A 25,338-nucleotide genomic window follows, 5' to 3' on the forward strand; every position below is an offset into this window, starting at 1 on the left:
TCATCAATCCTCAGAAACAGTCCGGCAAGGTGGTATCCCTGCTCCCATTTCCCGGGTGAGGAAATTAAGGGTCAGAGAGATTCAGTCACTTGCCCCAGTTAGTTACATGACCAGAGGTGCCAAGACTGACATTTGAACCTAAGTTGTATTCTGTGCCTTTCCTTGAATGTTCCACTTTAAGGTGGGGGGGGGGGGGTGGGAATCAGGAAAAGGGAGCAGGTGGACAGAGTCCCTGGGCTTCTGCACACTGCCTGGCGTGATACCGGGCCCCCATCGATCCAAGGAGATGCAGGGACAGTGAGGGCTGGCAGGGGAGGAGAGGAGGAGAAGGGGACCTTCCCAGAGCTCAGCCTCTGACCACAGCCTGTGTTACCAGACCCCACAGCCCACCCATCAGTCGCTGCCAGGGCCCCGCTGCCTCCCGGGTAGCCACTGGACGAGCACACGTGACTCTCCAGCTGGGACTTCTCTCGGTCCAGGCCAGGGTCAAGCTCAAAGGGCTAGAGAGCTGCTGCCGTTGGGAGCTGCTCAGCCCGTATCAACGGGGGTCGGAAGACAGAAGCTCTAGCTTGCTTGCCCCTCGGATGGAGTAACTCTGGGGTGCTCCCCACCACCTCCCCACGTTCCCAGGTGGAGTGGAGCTCCAGTTACCCATGGCAGTGACCTGCTCACATGGCATAGCATCCCTTACGGGCTCCCTTCCTCTCCCGGTCTCACTTTCTCACTTCCCCACCTATCACTGGGGCTTCCTGGAATCACTTCCCAAATATGCTCCAGACCCCGTCTGGGGTCAGTTTCCAGTGAAGCCTCGCTCAGACACCCCCCCACCCCTGGTCCGCCATTCCCACTAGCCCACACCCTCTCGGAGCCTCCCGTCCACCCGACTCCCATTTATCAGGAGAGAGACGGTCGGTTTTCTCCTTGAGGACTCATAACTAATAACCAGATCACAAGGGACCAAAGACACAGGCATCAAATATGACACAGCCAGAGCGAGATCCGTATCTCTCAATCTGCAGCACCGCGCTTTATCCTTACGGCCGGGGCCGCCTGGCCCTCTCGTTGATGAAGTGCGTTTTAAGTGCTAAGTAATAATAATACCGTAAAATGCCTCAGTGCTCAAGAACGGGCTTTGGGCTCCAGATAAAATGCCAGACAGATAGATTAGCAGGCAGAGGAAATGCTCTGGGAGCCGTCTCTCCCCACAGCTCCCTGGGCCTAATAGATAGGTCCAATCAGACCACTTCAATTACTACTCGGGGACTAATAGCGAGAGCCTGATTAAATCCCCTGCTCCAACACCAGTGTGACAGTGCGTGTGCTGTGCAGAGCTGGTGACAGCCCGCTCTGGAGGGGCTGGGACAGGGCGACTGAGATCAGGGAGGGAGCTCTTCCGTGGGATGAGCATCATCGAGGGGCGTGCAACCGGCCTTCTGGACTGATCTGGGGATAATCTCCTTGCAGCTCCCGCTCCGGTCCTTACTGAGGCAGGCCCGAAGCGTGAGCAGGACCGGCATCCTTTGCTGCCCTGCCTGGCCCCCTCCTTTCCTTGGGGATCTGGGGAGAAAGGCAGGAAACCCTTTCAGCCCAGGTAGAAACTTTCCAGAAGAGGAGATCTGATTTCCTGTCCCCTCTAATGGTGAAGAAATCAAGGGACTCGGACAGGGTCAGAGAGAAGCAGAAGGACAGGTGATGATTTGGGTGCAGGAGGGACAGTTTGGGTGCAGGAGGTGGCTTGGCCTCAATGGACAGCCATTAGAGCCAACCCACGGTGGAGGGGCGCCCCGGGTCAGGAGGCCCTAGCTCGGAGGTGAGGCCAGAGCAGAGGAAGGTCCGCCAGCAAGGGCAGAGCAGGGCCTGTGAGGGGTGTGGCCTCAAGAGGCCAGGACGTGGGCAGGGACCATTAGAAATGGACAGGAAGGAGAGGTTTTGACACTCCGGGAGGCTGCCCTCCATGGGGGAGAGAGGGACAGGTGGGAGCACCCCAGGGGCCCTGGGGACAAGTGCACACTCCAGTCCCATACCCTCTAGCCACCTGCTTCCTCCGTTTCCTCTCCAGCAGGAAACGTCAGAGTTACTGCTGCTGCACGTGTTTGAGAAACACGTGGGAATGTACCCCTGCCCCCAGTGTAACCTTCCTGCGTGTTCTGCTGAGCTGGAGAATCTTTTTCCATATGGGGCCATTGATCCCCCCTGAAAAATATGACTCAAGGTTCATATAAGAAAAAGAAGGAGGAGGAGAAGTAGAGGGGGAGGAGGAGGGGAGGGGAGAAAAGTAGGGGAGGGGCGGGAAGGAAGAGGGGAAGAGAGGAGAGAAGGAGAGGACTGGAGGGGAGGAGGAGAGGAGAAGAGGGGGTAGGGGAGAGGAGGAGGAGGGGAAGGGAAGGCAGAAGGGGGGAGAGGAGGTGGAGCAAAGGGGAGGAGGGGGAGGGCAGAGGGAGGGGAGGGAAGGGGAGAAGGAAAGGAGGAGGAGGGGAGGGGAGGAGGGGAGAAGCAGAGGGGAGGAGGGAGGAGGGGCAGAAGAGAAGGAAGCCGCCAAAACAATTTACACCAAAACTTATATTTGATGGAGAAAGTAAGAAAATGTTGGATTCTTTCATAGTCCTTGAGAGAACAGAACAGTCTGAATGTGGCTGCTTTTAATGAAAAGCAGAAAATGTAAAAGTGTATCAGGTGCCACACCACCACTAGTATTCAGACGTGCACACCTGGGTTTGCGGACCCTGAGGACCGGGCCCCGTGGGCGGAGCTAGGGAAGTGTGCCCGTGGACACCGCCAGGAAGCCTCCAGGCCCAGACGCGGTGAAGCCGAGGAAGTCGCCCCGAGCTCACAAGCATCCCCACGTGTGCAAACAGAGCCCGTACGTTTGAGGCACTTGTGGGCCAGGGATGAACTGGGGGAAACAGAGGCACCAGAGCGGGGGCCTGGACCTGATCCTGTGAGGAGCAAGGGGTTGACCACATGAGCCGGGGGAGGGGAGAGGCCCCAGGCCAGGAGAGGACGCTAAGGGCAGAATGAGGCGGGTGACAGCCATGGGCACAAGAGGAGGGCAGGGCCTGGGGCTGCCATCTAGGCAAGAGACCGGCGACAAGGGACGGACGGCTGGGGACACAGAAGAATGTGAAGGAAAGGCTCCCGTGTCCCCCTTATTCCAGGGGTGGGCTGAAGGGAGAGGGCCGGCACCTGCGGGTGGGCAGAGTAGACCTGTCTGGCAGGGGGCACGCCCGGTGCCAGGTCTGGGCCAGGCCCCACAGGATGGTTTTCCAGCCCAAGCCATCCTGCCAAACTCCAAACTCCTCGCTGAGCCTCCTCCTTGGTAACGGGATGAGTGGGACCTGTTCTTGTCGGTTTGGACAGGCCCCGCCCCCTCTGCTGCCTTCACTTCCTGCTCTGTCCCAACAGGGAGCCAGTGGATTGGATGCTGGTGTATATGTGTGAAACTGTCTGCTCTGGCTACGATAACAAAGCACCACAGGGGCAGCTTAAACCACAGAAATTCGTTTTCTTACGGTCCTGGGGGCCATTCAAGGTCCGGGCGTGGGCCGGGTTGGTGTCTCCTGAGGCCTCCCTCCTTGGCTTGCAGACGGCCACCTTCTCCCTGTGTCCTCAGGTGGTTATCACTCTGTGTCCTAATCTCCTCCTCTTCTTTTTTTTAAAATGTTTTATTTATTTATTTTAAGAGAGAGAGAGAGAGAGAGAGAGAGAGAAGGGGAGAGAGAATCCCAAGCAGGCTCTGAGCTGTCAGCCTGCGCAGAGCCTGATTCGGGGCTCTATCTCACAACCTGTGAGGTCAGGAAGTGAGTTGAACTCAAGAGTAGGACGCTTAACCGACTGAACCCCCCAGGCACCCCCCAATCCCCTCTTCTGATTAGAACAACAGTCATATTGGATTCGGGCCCGCCCTGATGACCTCATGTCCTTAATCACCTCTTCAAAGACCCATCTCCAAAGACAGCCACATTCTGAGGTCCTGGGGTTAAGACTTCAAGCCACGCCCCCTTCACCGACCCAGATGAGAGAGGGAGACCCAGGGGTGAGTCCTAGGTATCCCCAGTGCTCATGCCGAGAGGATGTCCTCTCTCCTTAAGGGATTAGCCAGGGTCAGAGCAAGGAGCCAAGAGCAGGTCAGGTCAGACTCAGCCAGACTCAGGTCAGTCAGCCCTGACCCCGCACTGCCCTTGCCCTTGGGAGCAATGCACTGTTGGGGCAACCAGAAGCAAAATTCTTCAAAAGAAGAAGAGTAGAACTAGGGCTGGTGAGGGTCGCTCCCCTTCTCCGGAAGGGTCCCAGGGCACTAACGGTTGGGTGAGGGCTCTCGGGGGCCCATCTACGTCCAGGGTAACCACCAGGATGACAAGAAGGCAGTGGGCAGACTGCCTGGGTTTACTGTGCGATCTTGGCCACGGGTCTTCCCCGTGCCTTGGTTTCCTCATCTGGGGTGGCGGCAGGCATGACACGGAGGGTTTGAGCCAAGTCTCCCTGAATTTCTGGGGGGCAGGGAGTTGCATACCCCTCACTGGGCATACCCAGCGAGTCTGGATGCAGCAGCTGGAGGCCAAACACGTGAGCTGGTAACAGAGCCGGCTTCCCATCCGCACGTCCCGGGGAAGTGGCGGTGGGGGGGGGGATCCTAACATCTCAATAAAACCAAATAGACTCCAGCACTGAGGTCCCGGCCCCTTGGGCGACAGCGTGGCCCGCGTAATTTCCCCCGAATCGCAAATGGAAAAGACAATTGGATGTCAGAGATGGTTTGGGTCTCCGCTCAGACCGGCGACTTTTATGGAAAGCCAGCGCGAGAGGCTTCAGGCTCAGGGAAAATTTCCCCAGTGGCAGCGCTCGGCTCCCACCATGCCTCTCGCCTCCCCAGCCTGCCGCGCTATTGAATCCAGCGTGATTGTCTTTGGGGCCCATAATGGAATTTTATCAGGGATCCCTGTAACTGGAGAGCTTATGTGCAGCCTCCCGCCGGAGGCTCCAGATAAAGAATGCAGAGTACGTGCTGTGGTGTCAGAAGCCTTGGCTAGTCACCATCCATCATCCTGTCAAGGCATCACTCCGGACAGCCCTGCTTCCAGCAGAATCAGGTTGGGGATTTTCCTCCCAAGAATAACAAACAGCAGCAAAGTCAGGTTAGGGAGCCTCTGCTCCCAACCCCCACCGTCCCTTCCTTACAGGTGAATGGATTTGGGGGTTTCTCCGTGCTATCTCACCGGCTCCCCCCTCCGCCTCCGCTTTCTTGAGCCTAAAGTGGCAAGAGTCACCAATCCTCATCTGGTTCTAGAAGCCTCTAAATATCACCATGGGTTTATGTCTTAGCCAGTAGGATATAAAGATCGAGAAAAATGGAAATTCTTTGCATGTGGAGAACACTTATAAAATTCATCCATATACCTTATCCCATTGATCTTTACGGCCACCCTATTAGGGAGGAATTGTTAAACCTGGTTGGCAGATGAGCCAAATGAGGCTCAGAGAAGTTCCGGGGCTTCTCCAAGGTCACACAGGGAGTCAGAGAAGTTGGGGCTTAAAGTGCTTGTGGCTTCCTATCCTCGAGCACACTCTCTACTCTTTATGTGGCAATTCTTACCTCCCCCCACAACTCTCCTTCCCCATCCCTGTCTCTGAGCCTCTGCTGCTGTCTGTCCTGCCAAACCTAGCCCCCAGGCATGGAGTGAGGGCTTGGCCATCTCAGCACGGCCCTAGTCATCTGCAGGAGGGCACTGGGATTCACCTTTCCACCCCTGCCTTCTCTACATCATATCCTGCTGGGGGAGGGGGCAGGAGCTTTGGGGGGGGCAGGGATCCAGTTACTTCCTTCCATCTGATAGATCCAGGAGCCATGGTGGACACGGTTCCCTCCTTTGCGAATGTGCAGGGAGACGAAGGGGCTGGGACCTGGCCCCCTGGCCCCTCCCCAGCACGGCACAGCGTCCCCTCTGACCAAGACACTCGATGCCCGAAGGAACTACAAGCCGTCCATTTGAAGACAGCACCAGCTGCCCCAACGGGAGTCCTTCCGATGGAATGTTGGGGTGCTCCGAGGGTACAGTCTTGCTTATTCCAGTACTCACGAGACACTGTCTCCAAACCCATGTGGTCCCCGGGACCCCAGAATGAGTGAGGAGAGGAGGGAAAAAGGAGCAGATCTGTACACGTTGTCTCTGAGCGTGGGGTGTAGGAGAGAGACAGTACCAGATGCAGGCGTCCATCCACGGGCTTTTCATTGAGAAGCACCTCTATAATCTGCAGGGGCCAAAGGGGCTGCAGGAGGCAGAGTCATAGCCCCCCAAAAGAGGCCCACTTCCCAGAACCTGTGAACATTACCTTATATGGTAAAGAAGGGACTTCACGGATGTGACTGAGGTAAGGTTGTTGAGATGAAGCGATTATCCTGGATTATCTGAGCGGGGCCCCGAGTGCAATCGCAGGAGTCCATGTCAAGGGGCAGAGGGAGATTGGACCACAGACGGAAGAGGAGAACGGGTGTGGCCACAGGGACCGAGACTGGAATTGGGGAGGCCACCAGGCTAGGAACGTGGGAGCTATAGCGGCTGGAGGAGGGCAAGCGACAGACTCTCCCCTGGAGCCAGAGGGAGTGTGGTCCCCTCCACACCTTGACTTTGGCTCATTGACACTGGTTTTGGACTTCCAGCCTCCAGAACGGTGACAGACCATGTTTCTATCGTTCTAAGCCACTCAGTTTGTCACGATTGGTTACAGTAGCCACAGGAAACCAATACCAGAAACACGAACAGTGCTGCTGGTGACCGCTGGTGCTGGGGGTCCGTCTACGGGGAGTAGACCCAGGTTTGCAGAAGCAAGGCCCCCCGAAGAGCAAAGGTCTGTGCGTGCGGAAGGTGCACCTGTGCAGCTGCCAGGTGATGACAGTTCTTCCATTTCTACCCAGATCGAATATGAGTCTCCCTACGTCTCCTTCCCACCCTCCTCCACCTCCCAAAATGGCACCTGCCTTTGCCCTGCTTTTTCTCTGACATGTATGTGCGAGGCTCTCAACTTTTGCCCTCTCCCCACTGAGTCAGTATCATCTGTGTCTGTGGTCTGTCACAGGGGACCTCGTCCTGGAATGGGGGCCCCAGCTCTGCATCTGCCAGGCTGACCTGGGTGACAGGTGTCCATCTCAGAGCCACAGCCATCCCTGCTTCATGGGGACAAGTCTATGACCCGCACATCTGCTCTGTGCAAAAGACTCAGGACCCACCCCAGGGTCTTGTGGACGCTTCCCCTCCCTGCCCGCCCACCCCCTCACAGGCTCTCAAAAGCTAAGAGGCACTTCTTGAAGGCCTTGCCCCCGCTGATGGAGGTGGTGCCCACATTGGGGGTGCAGCAGGGAGAGGAGGCAGAGCTCGGCATCTGACCAGGTATGCGGGTGGGGGGTGGGAATAAGAGGGTGAGGACAGGAGAGCATCATGGGGATGTTTCCAGGGAAATGGAGGGCAAGGAAAACGAGAGGCAGATACCCAGGGCCACTGGGAGAGAGTTAAAACAGAGACAGAGGCCAACCAGGAGTAAGGATAAGGAGCCTACACGGTGACACCCACCTGAACGAGAAAGGGGGATCTGTAGAGGAAGCAGGTGGGCAGATAGGAACTGGGCAGCCTTTGGAGGTGCTTGGCACCGGGTAGCAATGGTGGAGCCCAACAGAAACAGTACAGAGAAGCCATTCATTCATTTGCTCGTTCATTCATCCACTCAGTAAAACACTCATCGAGTTCTGACTCTGCGAGAGGCGTTAAGCTGGGCTCCAAAGATAGAGAAGGGTAAGAAATAGTCCACGGCAAAGACCACAGAGCCTGGCAAACTAGTACATATATGACACTACAGGTGCCATGCTGGGAGGCTGGCCAGGTCCAGCAGGTGTGAGTACGGGAGTCCAGGCTCCTGCTGGCGGGGCAGGGGGGTGGGTGATGATGTGTCCTCATTGTGGTAACCCTCAACTCAGGCCTTGAAATGTAGGTAGATGTTTCTATGCAAGAGAGGGGAGGGGGTACTGTCTGAGCAGAGATTTAGGACACAAATTTGGCATCACCCAGGATAGGACAAAATGAGTTCTTGGGGTGCGGTGGGGGACAAGAAACCGTTCTATGTCTAAAGGCAACCAGACACATATAGACCATAAACAGATGTATAGGATACCCGTGGTATGAACATTTCACGGGGTAGGTGGAGGCAGGGTGATGAGGAAAAGAAAACTGGGAAAGCCTGGCCCACACTCCGAGAGTCTGGGCTAGGACAGCAAGTTAGAGGGTGGCCGTAGATGGCGCTATTGAGTGATGGCAGTGGGGCAGGGGGTGGGGGTGGGGTAGCCAGCGATTGGAGTAGAAGAGGAGGGAGTCTGGGCTAGGACAGCAAGTTAGAGGGTGGCCGTAGATGGCGTTATTGAGTGATGGCAGTGGGGCAGGGGGTGGGGGTGGGGTAGCCAGCGATTGGAGTAGAAGAGGAGGACCCAAGAGAATCTGCACAATCCCCAGGCTTCTTGTGACTGGGTTGCTGGAAGGGTCGGGATGTAATTTACCAAAATGGACATTATTGAGGCAAGAGGTGAGGGGCATACCAAGTTGAGTACTGTCGCCCCAAATTCATGCCCACCTGTGACTTTACTTGGAAATAGGGTCTTTGCAAGGCCATGAGTGAAGATGAGGCCACACCGGATCCAGTGACTGGTGTCCCTCTGAGGAGATGAGAGGACACACAGGGACACACAGAGGGGAGGAGGCCAAGTGGACACAGAGGCAGAGACTGAGGCTTATGAGGCTACAAGCTTGGGAACGCAAAGAATTCCAGAAGCTACTGGGATTGGAGGGAAGGAGGGAATCATCCTGAGAGCCTTCAGAGGGAGCGTGGCCCTGTGACACGCTGCCGTTGAACTTCTGGTCTCCAGAACTGTGCGAGAATAAATCTTTGATGCTTTAAGCTACTCAACATGTGGCGCTTGGTTATGGCAGCCCGAGAAAATGAATGCAGTGGGCTCAGTTTGGGCCACGTGCGGTTGGAGGTGCCTGTGGGACGTGCAGCTTGCAAGGTGCCATAGGGAGCTGGCTGTGGGGACCTGAAGTTTGGGGAAGTGATGAGGGGTGGACACACTGATGCCACCCAGCATGGGGGTGGCAGTGCAGAGAAGGGACGTGGCTGAGATTATTCAGGGTGAGAGAGGACAGAAAGAAAAGTAGAGAGCAAGGGACAGAACCCAAAGGAACTACCATTTAGGGACAAGCGTATAAATATGCCTTCCCAAAGGAGATGTCAATTAATGAATGAGAACAGAAACTAGAGCAATAGACCAGGACCTCTGGAAGGCAAGAATAAAATCCAACCAATACACCCTGCACGCCTCGAATGGCCCTGCTCAGCACGGGCTCCCTGGACAAGGCCAGGGGCATCGTTGTGACACCTGCCCCTAAGGAGATCACAAGGGGACACAAAGCCAAAATAGGAAGAAGTGAAATTTAAACTACCCCCGAAGAGTTAACTCTCAGTGCAAGGCCACCAGAAGGGGAAAAAAAAACAAAAAACAATGTCTCAAGGCAGCACAGTGCATGATTAATTAACAGATGAATTGCACAGGCTAAAATTGTATAAAAGTTCAGAGGACAGAGAAAGCGCTTAGGGCTTCAATTGTCAGGGACGGATTTGCTGAGAGGTAAGATAGGACCTGGGTTTTGAAGAAGGACGGGTAGGATTTGCACAGGAAAAGATGCAGGGAGTGCTGATAAGGACCTGCCGGGGCAGGCAGAGGGATGGAAAATGACCAGGGCTCAAGGTGTACTTGGGGGTGCACGAGGGGCAGGCAGCCGCCCCCGGGGCCGGAGTGGGTGCTCGGCGGCAGACCCTAGAAGCTCTGGCAGAAAGCAGAACACGAGGGCCTGTCAGCCACCGCTTCTGGACTTATCCTTGCCCCTGGACTGGAACGAACAGAAGATTCTTAAAACGGGGAGGTGATACGTCCAAAGCGGTGTGGCTGGAGTCTGTCTGCGGGCAGGGTGGATGAGAGCAGGGGGAGACGGAAGGGGCGGTGGGCGGGGCTTGTCAGAAGCCCAGGGCAGTGATCTCTGGGAAGGGAGGTGATACACAGTATGCGAAGGGGGTCCTGGCTGCAGGAAAGCCAAAGAGGGGAAAGAGATTTCTGGGAAAGAAAAGAATCGAGGGGGTGGGGGGGAAGGGAGTGCCAGCTGGGCTTCTGCTGCTGCGGAGCTGAGACCCTGGGCTGAGAGTCCCAGCCACCCACACCCACCCACCTAGGGCCACTTTGCTTTCCTTCTACTTCATTCTGTTTTCCCCTTTTTAAAAATTTCTGCCCCGGTTTAAGCAAGCGGGGCTAGAGCCCCGGGGCTTTGCTCAGCAGCAGGCATGGAGGACAGGATGGGCAGGGGGCCCCATACCTCAGCACCCCACCCCCGGAAGAAGCCCGGGACCCAGGACAGGGTGACCCCCTCTCCTCACAGCCCGTGGGCCATGAGCTTCTGGCTCCTTATCGCCCAGCGGCACCTTCTGCAAAGAATGTACTGAAGCAGGGACGGGAAGAAGAAATTCATTCTGGTTTCCTATCTTGCCCACAGCCCTATTTCCCGGTCTCTCCTCCTGCGTGTTTTCATAGTTCTGGCTGCGTGAACAGAATGTGGAGCGGGAGAGCTTGTTGACCTCGGAAGCAAAGACTTAGGAGGGTCGTGGCCCGCCGGGGGCCCCGTGGATCCACGGGGCTGCCCCTGCCCGAGAAAGTGTCCAGTGCTCACCTGGCCATCCCTCGTGTGCATCCCAGGCCTCACCTCTGCACCGTCGTTCTCTTGTGTTTCCCACCCTGCCACCAGCTCAGCCCCAATCACGCGACTGCTGGGCTGCGGGACCCGTTCCCCTTCTGCGTCCACAACTTCTTTTTCTCGTGGGCATATTCGTTATCTACTGCTGCACTAAAAAATACCCCCAGGGGCGCCTGGGTGGCTCAGTCGGTTGAGCGTCCGGCTTCGGCTCAGGTCATGATCTCGCAGTCTGTGAGTTCGAGCCCCGCGTCGGGCTCTGTGCTGACAGCTCAGAGCCTGGAGCCTGCTTCGGATTCTGTGTCCCCGTCTCTCTCTGTCCCTGCCCCATTCATGCTCTGTCTCTGTCTCAGAAATAAGTAAACATTAAAAAATTAAAAAAAAAAATACCCCCAAACTTAATGGCTAAGCACAGCACATTTCTTATCCCAAAGTTTCTCTGGGGCAGGAATCTGGGCGTGGCTTAGCCGGGTCCTCTGGGGCAGGGTCTCACCAGGCTGCAGCCAAGATGCTGGCCAGAGCTGGGTCTCATCGGGAGGGGCCTCTTCCCCGTTCACTCCGTGGTCGTTGGCAGGATTCAATTCCCAGGGGATGTTGGGGTGCGAGCTTTCTCAGCTGTCCTCCGGGGTGACATTTGCTGTGTCAAATGTCTTGGCTGTGTCGTCTGCATCTGGTTGGGCCGCTGGGGAGGAGGAAGCACCTTTCAGGGTCGCTTCTGCCCAGATTCCACAGGCCAGACCTCAGTCACCTGGGCCCACCTGTCTGGGAGTGGGTTTGTGGGGACACCCAGAAGTGGGGGTCTAGGTGGAAGAGGACGGGAAGATTGGTGTGCGATTCTGTAGCCTCTGCTCCAGGCAGAGGCCACAGAGCAGAGTGTGATGGTTAATTTTATGTGTCAGCTTGACTGGCCCTGGGGACCTTATTTCTGGGTGTGTCTGCAAGGGCGGTTGGGGATGAGATTAGCGTTTGAACTGGGGGACCCAGTGGGGCAGATGGCCCTCCCTAGCGTGGGTGGGCCTCACCTAACCCGTTGAGGGACCGGGTAGCCCAGAAAGGCAGAGGCAGGTTGAATGCAGTCTCTGCCTGACTGCGGAGCCGGGACATCAGTCTTCTCCTGCCCTCAGCATTCCTGGCTTGAAGGGCTTCCACTCGGACTGGGATCCACACCAGCAGCTCTCTGGTCTAGGCCTTGCTGGGCTCCAGCTTCCCGACAGCACATCATGGAAAGTCCCATCATCAGCCTCCACGATCATGTGAGCCAATTCCTTACAAGAAATCTCAACGTATGTAATGAGATACATACCGTATATAATGTAGATATAGATTATAGATACTATCTAATATAGATTATATAATACAGATTGTATGTATAGAATATACACACAGGTGAGGCCCCGGCCCTACTCCACACTGCTGAGTCCCCACCCATCTGTCACTTGCCCGTTGGCCACAGACACCCACCCTGCCCCACCGCCCACATAGGGACACTACCATTCAGCATGTGCTGGGGCTGGTTGGATTGTCACACGTGGCCACACAAGTAACCACCAGACTCACGCTGCCCAGTAGAACATTCTTCGGTGTTGGAATTGTTCTACAATCGGCATTGCCCAATTCGGGAGCCACTAGCCACAGGTGGCTCCTGAACACTGACGTGTCCCTGGTGTCACTCAGGAACAGTGGGTTTCATTTCATCTCCACTGGTTTACACCTAACTGTGACGGCCTCCTGTGACCGGTGGCGGCTGCACGGGATGTCACAGCACTAGGAGGCGGGGCTAGAATGTAGCCCCCGACCCGCATCTGAGATTCATTCTCTTTGTTTTGGGAACCTCAATGGAGGCTCCGCATGGCCAGGGAGGGGGTGGGGGGGACACTGCAATGTCCCCAGACTGAAGATAAGGAAAGCACCACTTCTCAAACATCAGCGGGGAGGCCCCCCGGGGTCTCTGACTCACACTCCTGGCTGCAGGAAGGAAGGCTCCCGGAAGAGTTCTAGAAACTTCTATGGGAAGGGTGGGCTCGATTCCACAAACTGTGAGATCATGACCTGAGCCGATATCAAGAGTCGGATGCTTAATTGACTGAGCCACCCACGTGCCCCAATGTAAGCCACTTTGGAGTGGGTCTTCTGTCACCTCTAGCCTTTTTCTCTCTCCCTGCTCTCTGCCAGCCGCCCGCCTAACCCCACACAGGGTCCCCATCCCACATCTGCTGACTTGGGCTCTGTGGAGGGAGGCTGGGCCTGCTCCGCTCTGGCCTAAGTGCCCAGGCTTGCCCCAGTCCAGTGGGCCCTGGAGAGGGTGGGGGTGGGGAGCTGCCCACTGCCCACCTGCTGTTCATGGCAGCAGCTGGGCTCGGCCACCCTCTGCCAGAGAGCCGACTTTGCACTTCTCTGCAGAGAGATAGCAAGGCCCACGTCCCTCTGCACGGGATGGGGGTGCATGCACACCACCCACCCGTCCAGCTGAGCCCACACTCGGTGCCCTGGCCTTGGGGCCTTAATGAAGGCAAAGCTGTCATATTGACCCAGCGCTGGGACATCTACCGAAATCCCTCGGCCTACACGTCAGTAGCCTGCTGTCTTCTCAGCTCGTGTTGTCAGGAGCATGAGTAAACGTGCCGTGCGGTCATGTGTCCCAAGCCCGTCCTGTTCCCTGAGGCGCGGAAAAGGAGTGACAACCCCGGGTGATGAAAGGCACGTGGGCCCCACCCTCACAGCACCTATGTGTGTGTCTTCAGGGCAGGGCACCCATTTCTCTGGAGCTTGTCCTGCTTAGCCTTTCTCTGCCCAGGGGTGACAGATTCCGGGGCCCCCAAAGGCAGGCAACGGGCCTTCCAGTCCTAGTTTGTCACTCACTAGCTCTTGGACCTTATTAATTAACCTCTCTGGTCCTTAGCGTTCTCATCCGCGGGATGGGGCCGTAGTAACACCTACACAGTAGGGCTGAGCACAAGACAGACCAAGGTGATGGATGAAAGCGTCAGGCCACCGTAGCGTGAAGAAGACGAAGGTGTCATCCCTGCGACTGTCGGGTGTCACCGTGCTCCTTGTCACTGGGCTGGGCTCCGCATCGCCTGCCCCCTCAACACGTACAGGCCTTTTGCCACGCCCGTGCGCCCACCAAGTTCATATTCTCACCCATTCCCGGTCTTCCCGAGGCAGAGTCACCCTGAGACTGGGAACTCCTGGCCGGGTTCTCCTCCCTGGCCGGCACGCAGGGGCTCTGCCCTCGCTCTGCCATCAGCAGGCGGGCAGAGCACACACGTCTACGAAGCCAAGCGGGTTTAGGAAGGGAAATCTCATTGAAAATTGGAATCCTGATGCATTTCAAATAGGAGTGACTTTTGCATTCTTGGCTGTTGGGGCAGAACTGCACGGCCGCCTCCTCGGTGGCGTGGGTGAGCGCGAGCGGGGCCACCGCTCCACACGGGGTGCCGTGTTTGAGTCTGGCACGGAGTCACGGTCCGGGATCTCAGGAGAGGCAGTTTTCAGGTCGTCGTGTGACCGGCAGCTCCTGCGGGGGCTGCCCGGGGTCAGTCCGATCCTTCCAGCACCCGAGCCCCCTGAAAGGCTTTCTGTGCGATCGATTTCACGCTCCTGGTTCCCAGGCTCCAGCTTCGCTTGGCTCTGAGAGCCTCCGGCCTGGTTCTTCCAACAGAGGTGCTCAGAACAGGGCTCGAAGGTCAGCCAGTCCTGGTGGCGTTTGGCCCTTTGTCCTGTGTCCTGCATGGCCAGCAGTAGCATTTGGGCCTCCTCCAGCCGTGTCATCTGGCAGGGTCGCCTGCCCCCTCCCTCCAGGGAAGGAAAGCCCCCAGGAAGCCCCTTCACCTCTGGGAACTGCAGCTGGGCTCGGAGATCTCAGAATCCCTTCCAGGGGTGACGGTCGGAAATTTGTCGGTTCCCCCACAGCAGCGCAAGATCCGAAGCGGGCCTCGCCGGGGAGAGGAAGCGGGGGTGGGCTGTCCCCCAGGCCGGCCCAGAACTGGGGGCTTCGCCTGCCGGACAGCCAGCTCCATCAACTCTCCGGATTCCCTCTCTCGGGACTCGCGAGCAGAATCTTGGTTTGAGAGAAGGAAGGGAGCTTCAAGTGGCAATTAAACGGCTCTTGCGGAGGCTTGTGCTGAGAGCCTGGTGGAGGCTTAATGAATCGCTCCAGCCCCGGGAGCCTTGTCAGCTCAGGGGCACCATCGATCTGTGCGCTCACACCTGGAAGTGAAGCGGCAGGAGAAACCAGAAGGACTCAGGGCTGCGGAAGGGACTGACCTCAGGCTGAAGGACGACCAGCTGCCTGCTACTGCCCCGTAGCACACCCACCCGTCATGCACACACACATCCTGGCACACGCTAATACGTGTCCCCGTACAAAAGTGTAGGGACAGTGGGCGTGAGATCACATCCTCATTTGCCTGGGATGCCTCCCGTTTATACCTATATCTCGTGTCATTATTAACAGTGCTCCCTCCTAGATTGTATAAGTTACATGGTCACCCGCCTAAGGGAAGCTTAGGTGAGAGAGAGAGAGAGAGAGAGAGACAAGCAGGAGCAGAGGCTAGAGAGCTCAGTCTGATCGACTTTGCTCTCCATCCGACATTTGGATCCAGGACAGTGACACCTGGGGCTCTTCGGAAGAGACGAGTGAAGATCGCCATATCCTCCGAACTCAAACTAAGATGGCCCTTGTGTCAACTCCAGGGACATGAATCACGTAACACTCTGATTAAAAGCCTCACCATGTTGGGGGCGCCTGGGTGGCTCAGTCGGTTAAGCGTCTGACTTCGGCTCAGGTCAAGATTTCATGGCTCGTGAGTTGGAGCCCCGTGTGGGGCTCTGTGCTGACAGCTCAGAGCCTGGAGCCTCCTTCAGATTCTATGTCTCCCTCCCTTTCTGCCCCTGCCCAGCTCACACTCTGTCTCTCTCTGTCCTTAAAAAATAAACAAACATTGGGGTGCCCAGGTGGCTCAGTCGGTTGAGCGTCCGACTTCAGCTCAGGTCACGATCTCGCAGCTCATGAGTACGAGCCCCGCATCGCTCTCTGTGCTGACGGCTAGGAGCCTGCAGCCTGCTTCGAGTTCTGTGTCTCCCTCTCTCTCTGCCCCTCCCCTGCTCATACTCTGCCTCTCTCTGTCTCTCAAAAATAAATAAATGTTAAAAAAAAATTTTTAAATAAATAAACATTAAAAAAAATTTAAGTCTCACCGTGTGGAAAAACCCCTTCACTTTTAAGCAAGGTGCATGATCGCCTCTGCTGTCATAATCATTAAATATTTTTTGTCAAAGTATCTGCATACTTGTTACAGGTTTATCTGTTGTCCGTGGATCCATTGTCAACTGTAAATTCCCAGGCCAAACGTGGAAAATCAGTTTCACCTTGAGTGTCAGGCCTGGGTCTCCGTGTTAGCCTCTCCCTGGGTCATAGTGGTAAGAAGGATTCTGAGGCTCTCTCCCAGGTGAACATCGGAATACCACGAGCTATGTCTGCTTGGGGCCACGGGAGTTGGCACAGTGACATCCTGCCTGCTCTCTGCCACTTTTGTCCCAGACGGTATCAGGAGCCTCAGGGTCTCTTTCTGCACCGATCCTTGGCCTGGTGCTCTGTTCAAGGGAGTGCCCGCAGACGAGTCTGGGGATCCTGTGCAGTGCCTACAGAGGGACGCCTCTACCTGTTCTCGCTCTCACTGCCGTATAGCTTTACTGCAAAGGGGACAGAGGCGGCTGCCTTTCCTTGAGAAGAAAATCGAACAAGTCTGGCTCCAAAGGACGGCTTCAGATGCCTCCTCAGATTAGCATCAGCTCTTGGAGAAATCTTCTGCCTGAGTCCAGTGCCAGGCATGGCTGTGACCCATCAACATGCTGCCCACTCCTCTCCCATCTTCCTGCACCCCCGCCTCCCCCCACCCCCGCCAGACCTCAGCCTACATCTTCTCGGGCAGGACAGCAGGGAACCTGGTGTGGGGCTCTCTCTCTCCTGCTCTCAGAACGTTAACCCAGCCTGCCTATGGAAAGAATTGCCCTCTTAGACAAAGAGGCAGCACCACCAATGGTTTCTTGGCTCTACGAAGCCAAGACAAAGGCTGCTACTTCTGAGGCAGGTGTTTCTTTGAGGCCCGTTCAGTCCCTTGGGTCCCAACCACCCACCCAGGACAGGATGTTGTGTGTTAGTGGGTATCTAAGAAGTATTTGCAGACAGGCCCATCTGTTCAAATGAGAACCAGACACCCTTCCGTGCCCAGTGGGGTTGCAAAGCCTAAGGTATCAGAAGCTCAGTCGGAATGATTCGCTATTTGTCCTTTCAACCAACAGCAAATGAGAACTCGGCGCGTTGTCTCTACTGTGAACGCCCTCTCGAATCCTGCCGCCCTTTCAGTAGATCGTGAACGAGATGCTCCTTCATGGTGGCCACTCCCAACAAACTCCAGAAAGGATGCGTGAGACGGGCTATCGCGATGGAAATAAACTATGAACATTTGCAAAGCGGGTTCACAGAGGAACGCGAGAACAGAGTGAGCTTTGGGGGCGTGGGTGAGGGACGAGTGGGGCTCAGTTCCCCCATTTGTAAAATGAGAAGGTTGAGCTCCACGGTGCTTTGGCGGGCCCGGGGCCAATGCTGAGCTTATCCAGGAAACGATCACAATGTCTGTCTTTTGAGGCTAAGAGCTCAGGACACCAGCAGCTCCATATCCCCCGTGTCACGTATGGGGCCGACGTTAAGCCACACGTCTCTCTTCTTTCTCTCATCCAGTGACTCATGGTGTTGAAATGCGTTATCTCTGCTCCGCCCAAGTCTCTGATTCTGAGATCAAATGGCTCAGAATTCCAGCCAGGAAGCATGGTCTGCTATGGGGGACGTGGAGAAGCCAGATGAGCTATTTCCCTCCGAGAATGTGGGGCTGCACCTTTTAAAGGGGCTGGTTTAGGAGCCTTTTCTGGACTTTGGTCACAGCCTGAGCTGGTCCAGAGAACTTTCAACTGGGGTCATCTCCACTCCACGGTGTCTCTCGTCTGTTGTGAGGCCCCAGAACACACACAGGTTCTTGGTTTCTGTTTGAACTACTGGGAGGACAACCCATAGACTCACAGCCGCTGACACGTGCCATCACCGGACTCAGTTTGGGTTTATCCAAAAGCAGGTCCTGATGACGGATCTGGTGTGCCTTAGGTGACACAGGACTTCCAGCGGGGAGGAGGGAGGTGATGCGGGGAAGGGGAGGCAGCCGGCCCCTACCTGGGAGCTGGTGCTTCACCTTGTGGGGATGTCCGGGACCTGTGGGTGGAGATCCCCGCACGACCACAGCCGAGAAACAAGGTTACTGGGGCATTTACGCGCCTCCCCCCCAGTCAAGGTTGAGGGGTGCTCCAGAAGAGGGGGTGAAAGCCCCCCTTCTGGCCAAGCAAACTTTGCAAAGAGACGGAGCTAAGGGCAGGTAGAAAGTGACAGGAGACCCTCAAAGTCGTGAGGCCAAGGGGTACAGTGGGGATCTGCTGCCTCACCTCGCCTTCCCTCCTTGTGGGCCTGTCCCATCTAAGCTGGGGGCGGAAGATTTGCACAAGCCTTTCTGCTCAGTGCCTGTGGCCTCCGCACGCTGTGCTGTGCCCTTCTTTCCGCTGCCTCCTGGACCACAGAAGACAATAACATGCTTCTAGAAGCAACATGGAAGTCCTTAAATTCATGACCCAAATGCAAGTGCCCCCAGGGCTGGAGACAATTAGGAGCAAGTACAAAAGGGCCGCTATGTCCTTTTCTTCCTGGCAGCAGATGTTCCTGTCATGTGGTCTGAACAAGTGCAGATGTGTTTGCGAAGGACGCAGACCAGGGCCTCCCAGGAACCTGGATGAAAGAGCAGAGACCCAGCAGCTGGCCTGCAAAAGAGGCTGGTGTGAACCGCACCCAGGCCAGAGGCCCTACACGTGCTGGGAGGGCCGGGCGTGTCTTTGGAGAAGGCGTCTGGGCCCCACGGTAGTGCCGGATGGCCTGGCATCCGGGCCCAGGACAGGGAGGTCGCCCCGGGCTCCGAGCCAAAGCGCGAGACACTGCAGTTCGTACTGGTGGGCGGCCCAGGCATCTTCTGGCTCACTGCTGCATCTGCCACGCAGAGCACAGCGCAAATGGCACCTCAAAGAAGGCAGACGGGTGCCAGGTTGATAAAGAAGACAGCGTGGCATATCCCGGCGCTGGATAAGGGACGGCGATGTGGGGCTGGTGTATGGGGAACCCCGAGACGGAGGTGTGGGTTTGAAGCGACATTTCCCCAGATGTTTGCCCCCAACTGTCTCCACTCTGCAACCTGACACTCCTCCTCCACACCTCCCCCCTCCCCTCCCTCCCTGAACGCTCCACTTGCGGAATGCGTCTAGAGTCCAGTCACTTCCTCTCTTGTCACCATGGTCCCCGCTGCCGTCGCCTCTGCCTGTATATAAAGCAAACGCCCCCGCCCCGTCCCCTCTCGCCCCCCTCTCTGTTTGAAGTTACTCCTGGAACTTCTCTGCACGGGACAGGTGCACAGATGTGGACTCTCTGGCTACTGTCTCTTTCTCTCTCTTCCCAGCAGAGTGGAAGCTCCCTGCGTCCTCAGACTGGATCTCGTTTGGCCTCTTAGGCTTCCCGGTGCCTTAAACAGTGCCAGGCACAGGGCCAAGACATGTGGTTGAATTAAATCCAGCCAAAGATGCCACACCCCGTAGGTGTCACTGCTATGGGCTCATCCTGTCCCCTTGCTCAAGGATCCCAAAGCGATTCCTGATCGTTTCTCCACCGCTGGAGGGAGAGGAGGTGACCTTAACCTGTAAAGCTGGAAGATGGGAGGAAACATGCGGGGAGAGACCCTGTCTTTTCGCACAGGATCCAGTGTGGCACGGGCGCTCGAGGCACATCTGTTGGACCGAGTGGCCAGCTGCCTTCCTCAGAGCTCAGGATGACTTCTCCCTCTTCCCTGTTCACTCAGTTCTGGAGCTTGTCTCCGTTAATGCCTGTGACGTGGTCTCGAAGTGTGGCTCCTAGGGCAGCCATGGGACTTTTGTCTCTGAATCCCTACACTGCCTGGGCTCTCTGGGTCCATGTGGCTGACCCATGGCAGCTGCTCAGGATGGCCAGATGACAGATGAATGAGTGAATGAATGAGTGAGTGAAGGAGAGAATGAATGAATGAATGAGTGAATGAGCGAATGAATGAGTGAACGAGGGAATGAATGAGTGAGTGAATGAGAGAATGAATGAATGAATGAGTAAATGAGCGAATGAATGAGTGAGTGAACGAGGGAATGAATGAGTGAGTGAATGAGAGAATGAATGAATGAATGAGTAAATGAGCGAATGAATGAGTGAGTGAACGAGGGAATGAATGAGTGAGTGAATGAGAGAATGAATGAATGAATGAGTAAATGAGCGAATGAATGAGTGAGTGAACAAGGGAATGAATGGGTGAGTGAATGAGGGAATGAATGAGTGAATGGAGAGATGAATGAGTGAGTGAGAGAGAATGAATGAGTGAAGGAGAGAATAAATGAGTGAAGGAGAGAATGAATGAATGAATGAGTAAATGAGCAAATGAATGAGTGAACGAGGGAAAGAATGAGTGAGTGAATGAGAGAATGAATGAGTGAATGAGGGAATGAGACAATGAGGGAGTGAATGAGGGAATGAATGAGTGAATGGAGCGAGTGCATGAGTGAACGAGGGAATGAATGAGTGAAGGAGAGAATGAATGAGTGAGTGAAGGAGAGAAAAGGCAGGACGTAGACACCGGAAGAAGTTAGCCGCAGCCTCCTAAAACTATCTGAGCGCATTTTACCACGGAAGTCTGGATGGTCTGGATGACCCAGGGGGCAGACTCATGGCCGCCCAGGTGCCAGGAGAGACAGAGACCAGAGAGGCACCTGGATCCCTGCCAGAGCCACAGCAGGGCACACGCATAACTGCAGGCAGCAGCTCAGAGCCGCGAGCAGCCTGGGACGCCGGCAGGTGACAGGCACGCCCGAACCATCCAAAAGGCTTCCTGAGCCCCCGCAGGTCCAGGGCCGGCAGAGCCCTAACTCCCCTCAATTGCGATCGGTGTTTATGGGCCCATAATCAAATGGAAACTGAAAGTTTCTCATGAGAATCATCTGTCAGAATCGTGTGGTGTCCAGGCCCAGGCTGGGAGACGGGGTTATAAATACCAAGCTCCGCTCCAGCTCGGCTCTGTCTCTGGGGACTCACGGGTCATTTTTCAACCCAGTACTAATCCAAGGAACGCAATCTTTCATCAAACACTGTGTCTAACAGGCTGGGTATTTGAGACCCTGATTGTCCCCAGTGGATTAAGGAAGCGAGAGCGATCACGGGAGATGAATCGGTGAGCCAGGCGCCCCTCTCCTGTGGCCCAGCAGCCCGCACGGCCACCTGCGTCCTGGACCCCGAGCGGGCAGCTGCCACGCTCTGGGACACCTCCCGGCACCCACCGAAGCATCCGTCAGACGACCATCTCTCTTGAAAAATGGTTTTCTCTATTACAGAAGGTGCTCAATGCAGTAAACCTGGAGAACCAAAAAGCACGCGGAAAAGAAAAATTGCCCATAAATCCATCACCTGGAGAAAAACTCATAACACTTTGGTACACGGATTTTTCGAGACTACCTCCTCTCCCCCCACCCGCGTTTTTTCTTTATTAAAATATCTAATATTGTACATGCCGTTTTCTAGCTTGCTTCCCTGCCAGCCCACTAACGGTTACATTGTGACCATTTGGCCCCATCACTGTCTTTCCACAGCATGATTTTTAATGGGCACATTAATTTTCTTGGTCCGTCCCTTTTATTGGACATTGGTTTGCTTCCAGTGCTCCAGTAGTATAAAGATGCCACGGAGAACATATTGTATGTAGATCTTTGTGCAATTCGGATTATTTCCTTAAGATAAATTCATAGAAGTGAAATTCCACTGGATCCAAAAATATGGACATTTTACAAGTCTTGGGGCACTTTCTACACGAGCTCTCATTATGTTCCACATCTTTAGGAATAGCCAAATGTGTTTGGAGTAACTTTAGCCAATGATCACCCTAGAGTAATAGAGTAAGGAAAGTGACTTACTGTCCGTCACAGGCAGGACGGAATGATGCATCTCTCTGCTTACACTGGCTGTTTCCAGAATCATGGTTTCTCTCCTTTGGCTACAGCAGATCTGAAGACACAGTTATGGTTGAGAGGAATGATTCTTAGAAAATTAACTCTGAGCCTCCAAATTCCTTCTAACTTTGTGGGATCTATTTTTTTTTTTTTTTTTTTTTTTTTGGAGGGAGAGAGAGAGAGAGAGAGTGGGGGGAGGTGCAGAGGGGCAGAGAGAGAGGGAGACCCAGACTCCGAAGCAGGCTCCAGGCTCCGCGCTGTCAGCACAGAGCCCGATGCGGGGCTCGCACTCACGAGCCGCAAGATCATGACCTGAACCGAAGTCAGACGCTTCACCGACTGAGCCACCCAGGCGCCCGGCTTTGCTGGATTTTTAGACTTTATTAAAAGGTCACGTCAGTCCTGCGCTTTGTTTTCCAAGACTATGGCAGTGCTTCATTGTATGATCTGGGGAGGGGGCTGGTCTGATCAAGTGTGAAGGGGAGAGGACTTGGCTTCGCTGGGGAAGCCCCATGGAACGGCTGAAAGGGGCCTGAAGTCCCCGGGACCGTAGAGAACACAGAAGCCTCTTTCCTATTGCCGAGCCGTATGGGGCAAGCTGTGTGCACAGGCAGGTGATTGAAAGCTTGGGGTCCGCGTGGGTGGCCCGGTTAAATGCACCTACCAAGTCAGGGCTGGAGGGAAATTCAGCCACTTCCCTCTGTCCTTTGCTGTTTACTATCCATTCATCCATTCCTCGTCGAAGACGTTTCCCTTGAGAGCGACACATCAGGGCACCCAGGGGCAGGAACAACCTTCTGGAAAATTGTAAACGGGGACAGAATTGTCTTTGAGGTCCTCCAGCCTCCCTAGCGGTATCTTCCCCTCCTCCCCCCACGTCCCTCTAGCCTCCGGGCAAACCACCCGGTGCTGCCCTTTACAGACCGCTTGAGAGGCAAAACGAACGCAGGCTTTCCGGCCAGAAAGACCTGAACCCAGAACTCCAGCTCTTGCTTCACGGTGCAGCCTCAGAGAAGTTACTAAACCTCTCTGATCTCCCGCGTCCTCATGTGTACAACAGCAAAACGATGCTTGCCTCACTTCCTGCTGCTGTCGCGGGGTGAAACCAGGTGCCTAACGCAGGAGGCTCCAAGACATTGCTTGGCACGTAATAGATGCTCAGTGAACATCAGTTACTATTTTTTCCACCCTCCACTCCCAGGAAGGCTCTGCGCCCTGCGCTGTGGTCTTGGCTCCCGCCTGCCCTGCTGTAATCGCTTTGGAAACGATTACATCAGCTACATGATGCTAAACGCTGATGATCCTTTCAGGAATTCATCTTAAGCAAACAATCATGGATTTGCTACAAAATTGTTCTTGACAACATTATTTATAATACCTGAGAACCAGATGCGATCTAAATATCAAGATACAGAGGACTAAATAAAATAGGACACATCCACAAAATAAACACGATTCCACATAAATTTCAGTCTCCGGAGCAAAAAACCGTGGTAGCCCCATTTTCAATATCCATTTGCACGCCCTTAATTATTTAGTGTATCGCTGAGCATTTTTTGTTTGTTTGTTTATTGGTTTTTCGTATTTCCTTTCGCATGCTCTGCTTACTCATGCCTTATTACCTCTTTCGGTTTGGTTATTCTGTGTATTTTTTTCTTACGGGTTGTCTGAGCTCTGTGTACATTCATAAATTGGCTTCTTGTCTTTTGATTTGTGTTCTAAATATTTTTCCCTGGTTGCCCTTTGTGTTTTGACCTCAGTTTGTCCCGTGTCTTTATTTTCCCCACGCTAAAGTTTCGATTTTTCTGTACTAGATTAATCAGTCTTTTCCTATCCGGCTCCTGGATTTGGCACCCCACTTCGAAAGCCCGTTTCCACCTCCAAGGTCATAAATGTATTTACTCACATTTCATCGGTAACTTTTATTACATCATTTTTCCCCCCAACATCAAAGACTTTGATCCATCTGGAATGTATTTTGGTGGAAGCAGTTAGGTGGGGATCCAGCTTTATTTTTTCTTTCCCCAAAAGGTAGCCAATTATCCCAATACCATTTGTTGGCTAATCCCCCTTTCAGACAAATTCTTTAAATAAATCCTTTTTCAAGGGGGTCACAGACTCCTCTGAGAAGCTGAGGAGAGCTATAGACCTTCTCCCCAGGAACAAGAAAATGTACATATAATACACACTAAATTTCACAAACGGTTTCAGTGCAGCCCAGGAACTTTCGAAAGCACATTCACTGGCTCCTGAGGAGTCCGTAATCTCTGGCTAGGACCCCTTACGTAAGCTGGGAGTCACAGTGGCCCCATGGTGAGACTCCAGGCTCCCACAAAGCTCAGCGTGAGAGCGTTTTGTGGTGGAGAACGTCTGGAAGAAAATCTTCCAGAACTCCTCCAGGCAGAAGTCTCCTTGGCCTGTCCTCAGGGCTGTGGGACAACGCTGGGGACACCGCCGTCCCATGTCCTTGGAATTCAACATTTTACTTTCCATTCTCCTGGCTCAGAGCATCCAACACATCCTGTAAACTTGGGCAGCCGGGTGGTCTTCTTTTTCTGGAGCGCAAGGGGCTCTTGTCGAGCAACTTTCTCCTGAACCCAAGCAGAGGTACAGGCGCGTTGCATCACGTGACTCGGTTTCCCTTGAAACTCACGTGCTCCCCCCTATTTCTCCCCTTCTGCTGAAGGCCAGCACTTGCCTTCAACTCCTTCAACTTTCTGGTCCCCTGAAGACTAAAGGTTGGCTCCGAATTGTCCTTGGTGCACCTGCTTGACCTCTGACTCCATGGCCGCCCTGACCGGGCCACGGAGCCTGTCCTAATGGCCCCTCCTCTCTGTGACCCCAAGGCGCCGCTCCAGCCCCCCAGCTCAGAGGAGTCTCAAAATTCACATCTGGGAGCTTGTCACGAATGCAGATTCTCCAGCCCCGCCCAGACCCTCTGAGTCAGAAATTCGGGGGCAGGGGCTCTGCGACACGAGTCTTGACAAACCCCTCAGGGAGGACGAGCTCCATCACCTGTAGGGTCCGGCCCCAAATGGAAACACAGGAGCCCCGAGTTCAAAAATGACAAAGAATCTCGTGGTGGCCACAGCGGAGCATTAAGCCCTTCTGAGAGCGGGGTCTTGCTGGGGTCCCCGTGTGACGGCCCCAGGCAGAGGCCCACGAAGCCGGCCCCTCCCCTGGCTGACACAAACACACACTCGGGGTTGAGGACCACGGTCCCGGCCAGCACCCGTGCTGAGTGGTTTCTCACCCGGCTCCAGGGACAGCGTGAACCCCCGACGGGGTCCGTCCCCATCGTGGGGACCCCAGCCCCCTCCGGAAGCCTGTTCTCCAGCCCTCTCTCCTGGTGCCGGCCTGTCACACACGTGCTGACACTCTGATCAGCACTGCCACCAGCTGCGAGGGGCGTGGTCCAGCCTCTGCTGGGTTCAAGAAAACCTCAGGTCCAAGGCACCCCCTG

This window comes from Panthera pardus, unplaced genomic scaffold (assembly GCF_024362965.1).
Source record: "Panthera pardus isolate Hobbes unplaced genomic scaffold, ASM2436296v1 HiC_scaffold_3, whole genome shotgun sequence".
NCBI lineage: Eukaryota > Metazoa > Chordata > Mammalia > Carnivora > Felidae > Panthera > Panthera pardus.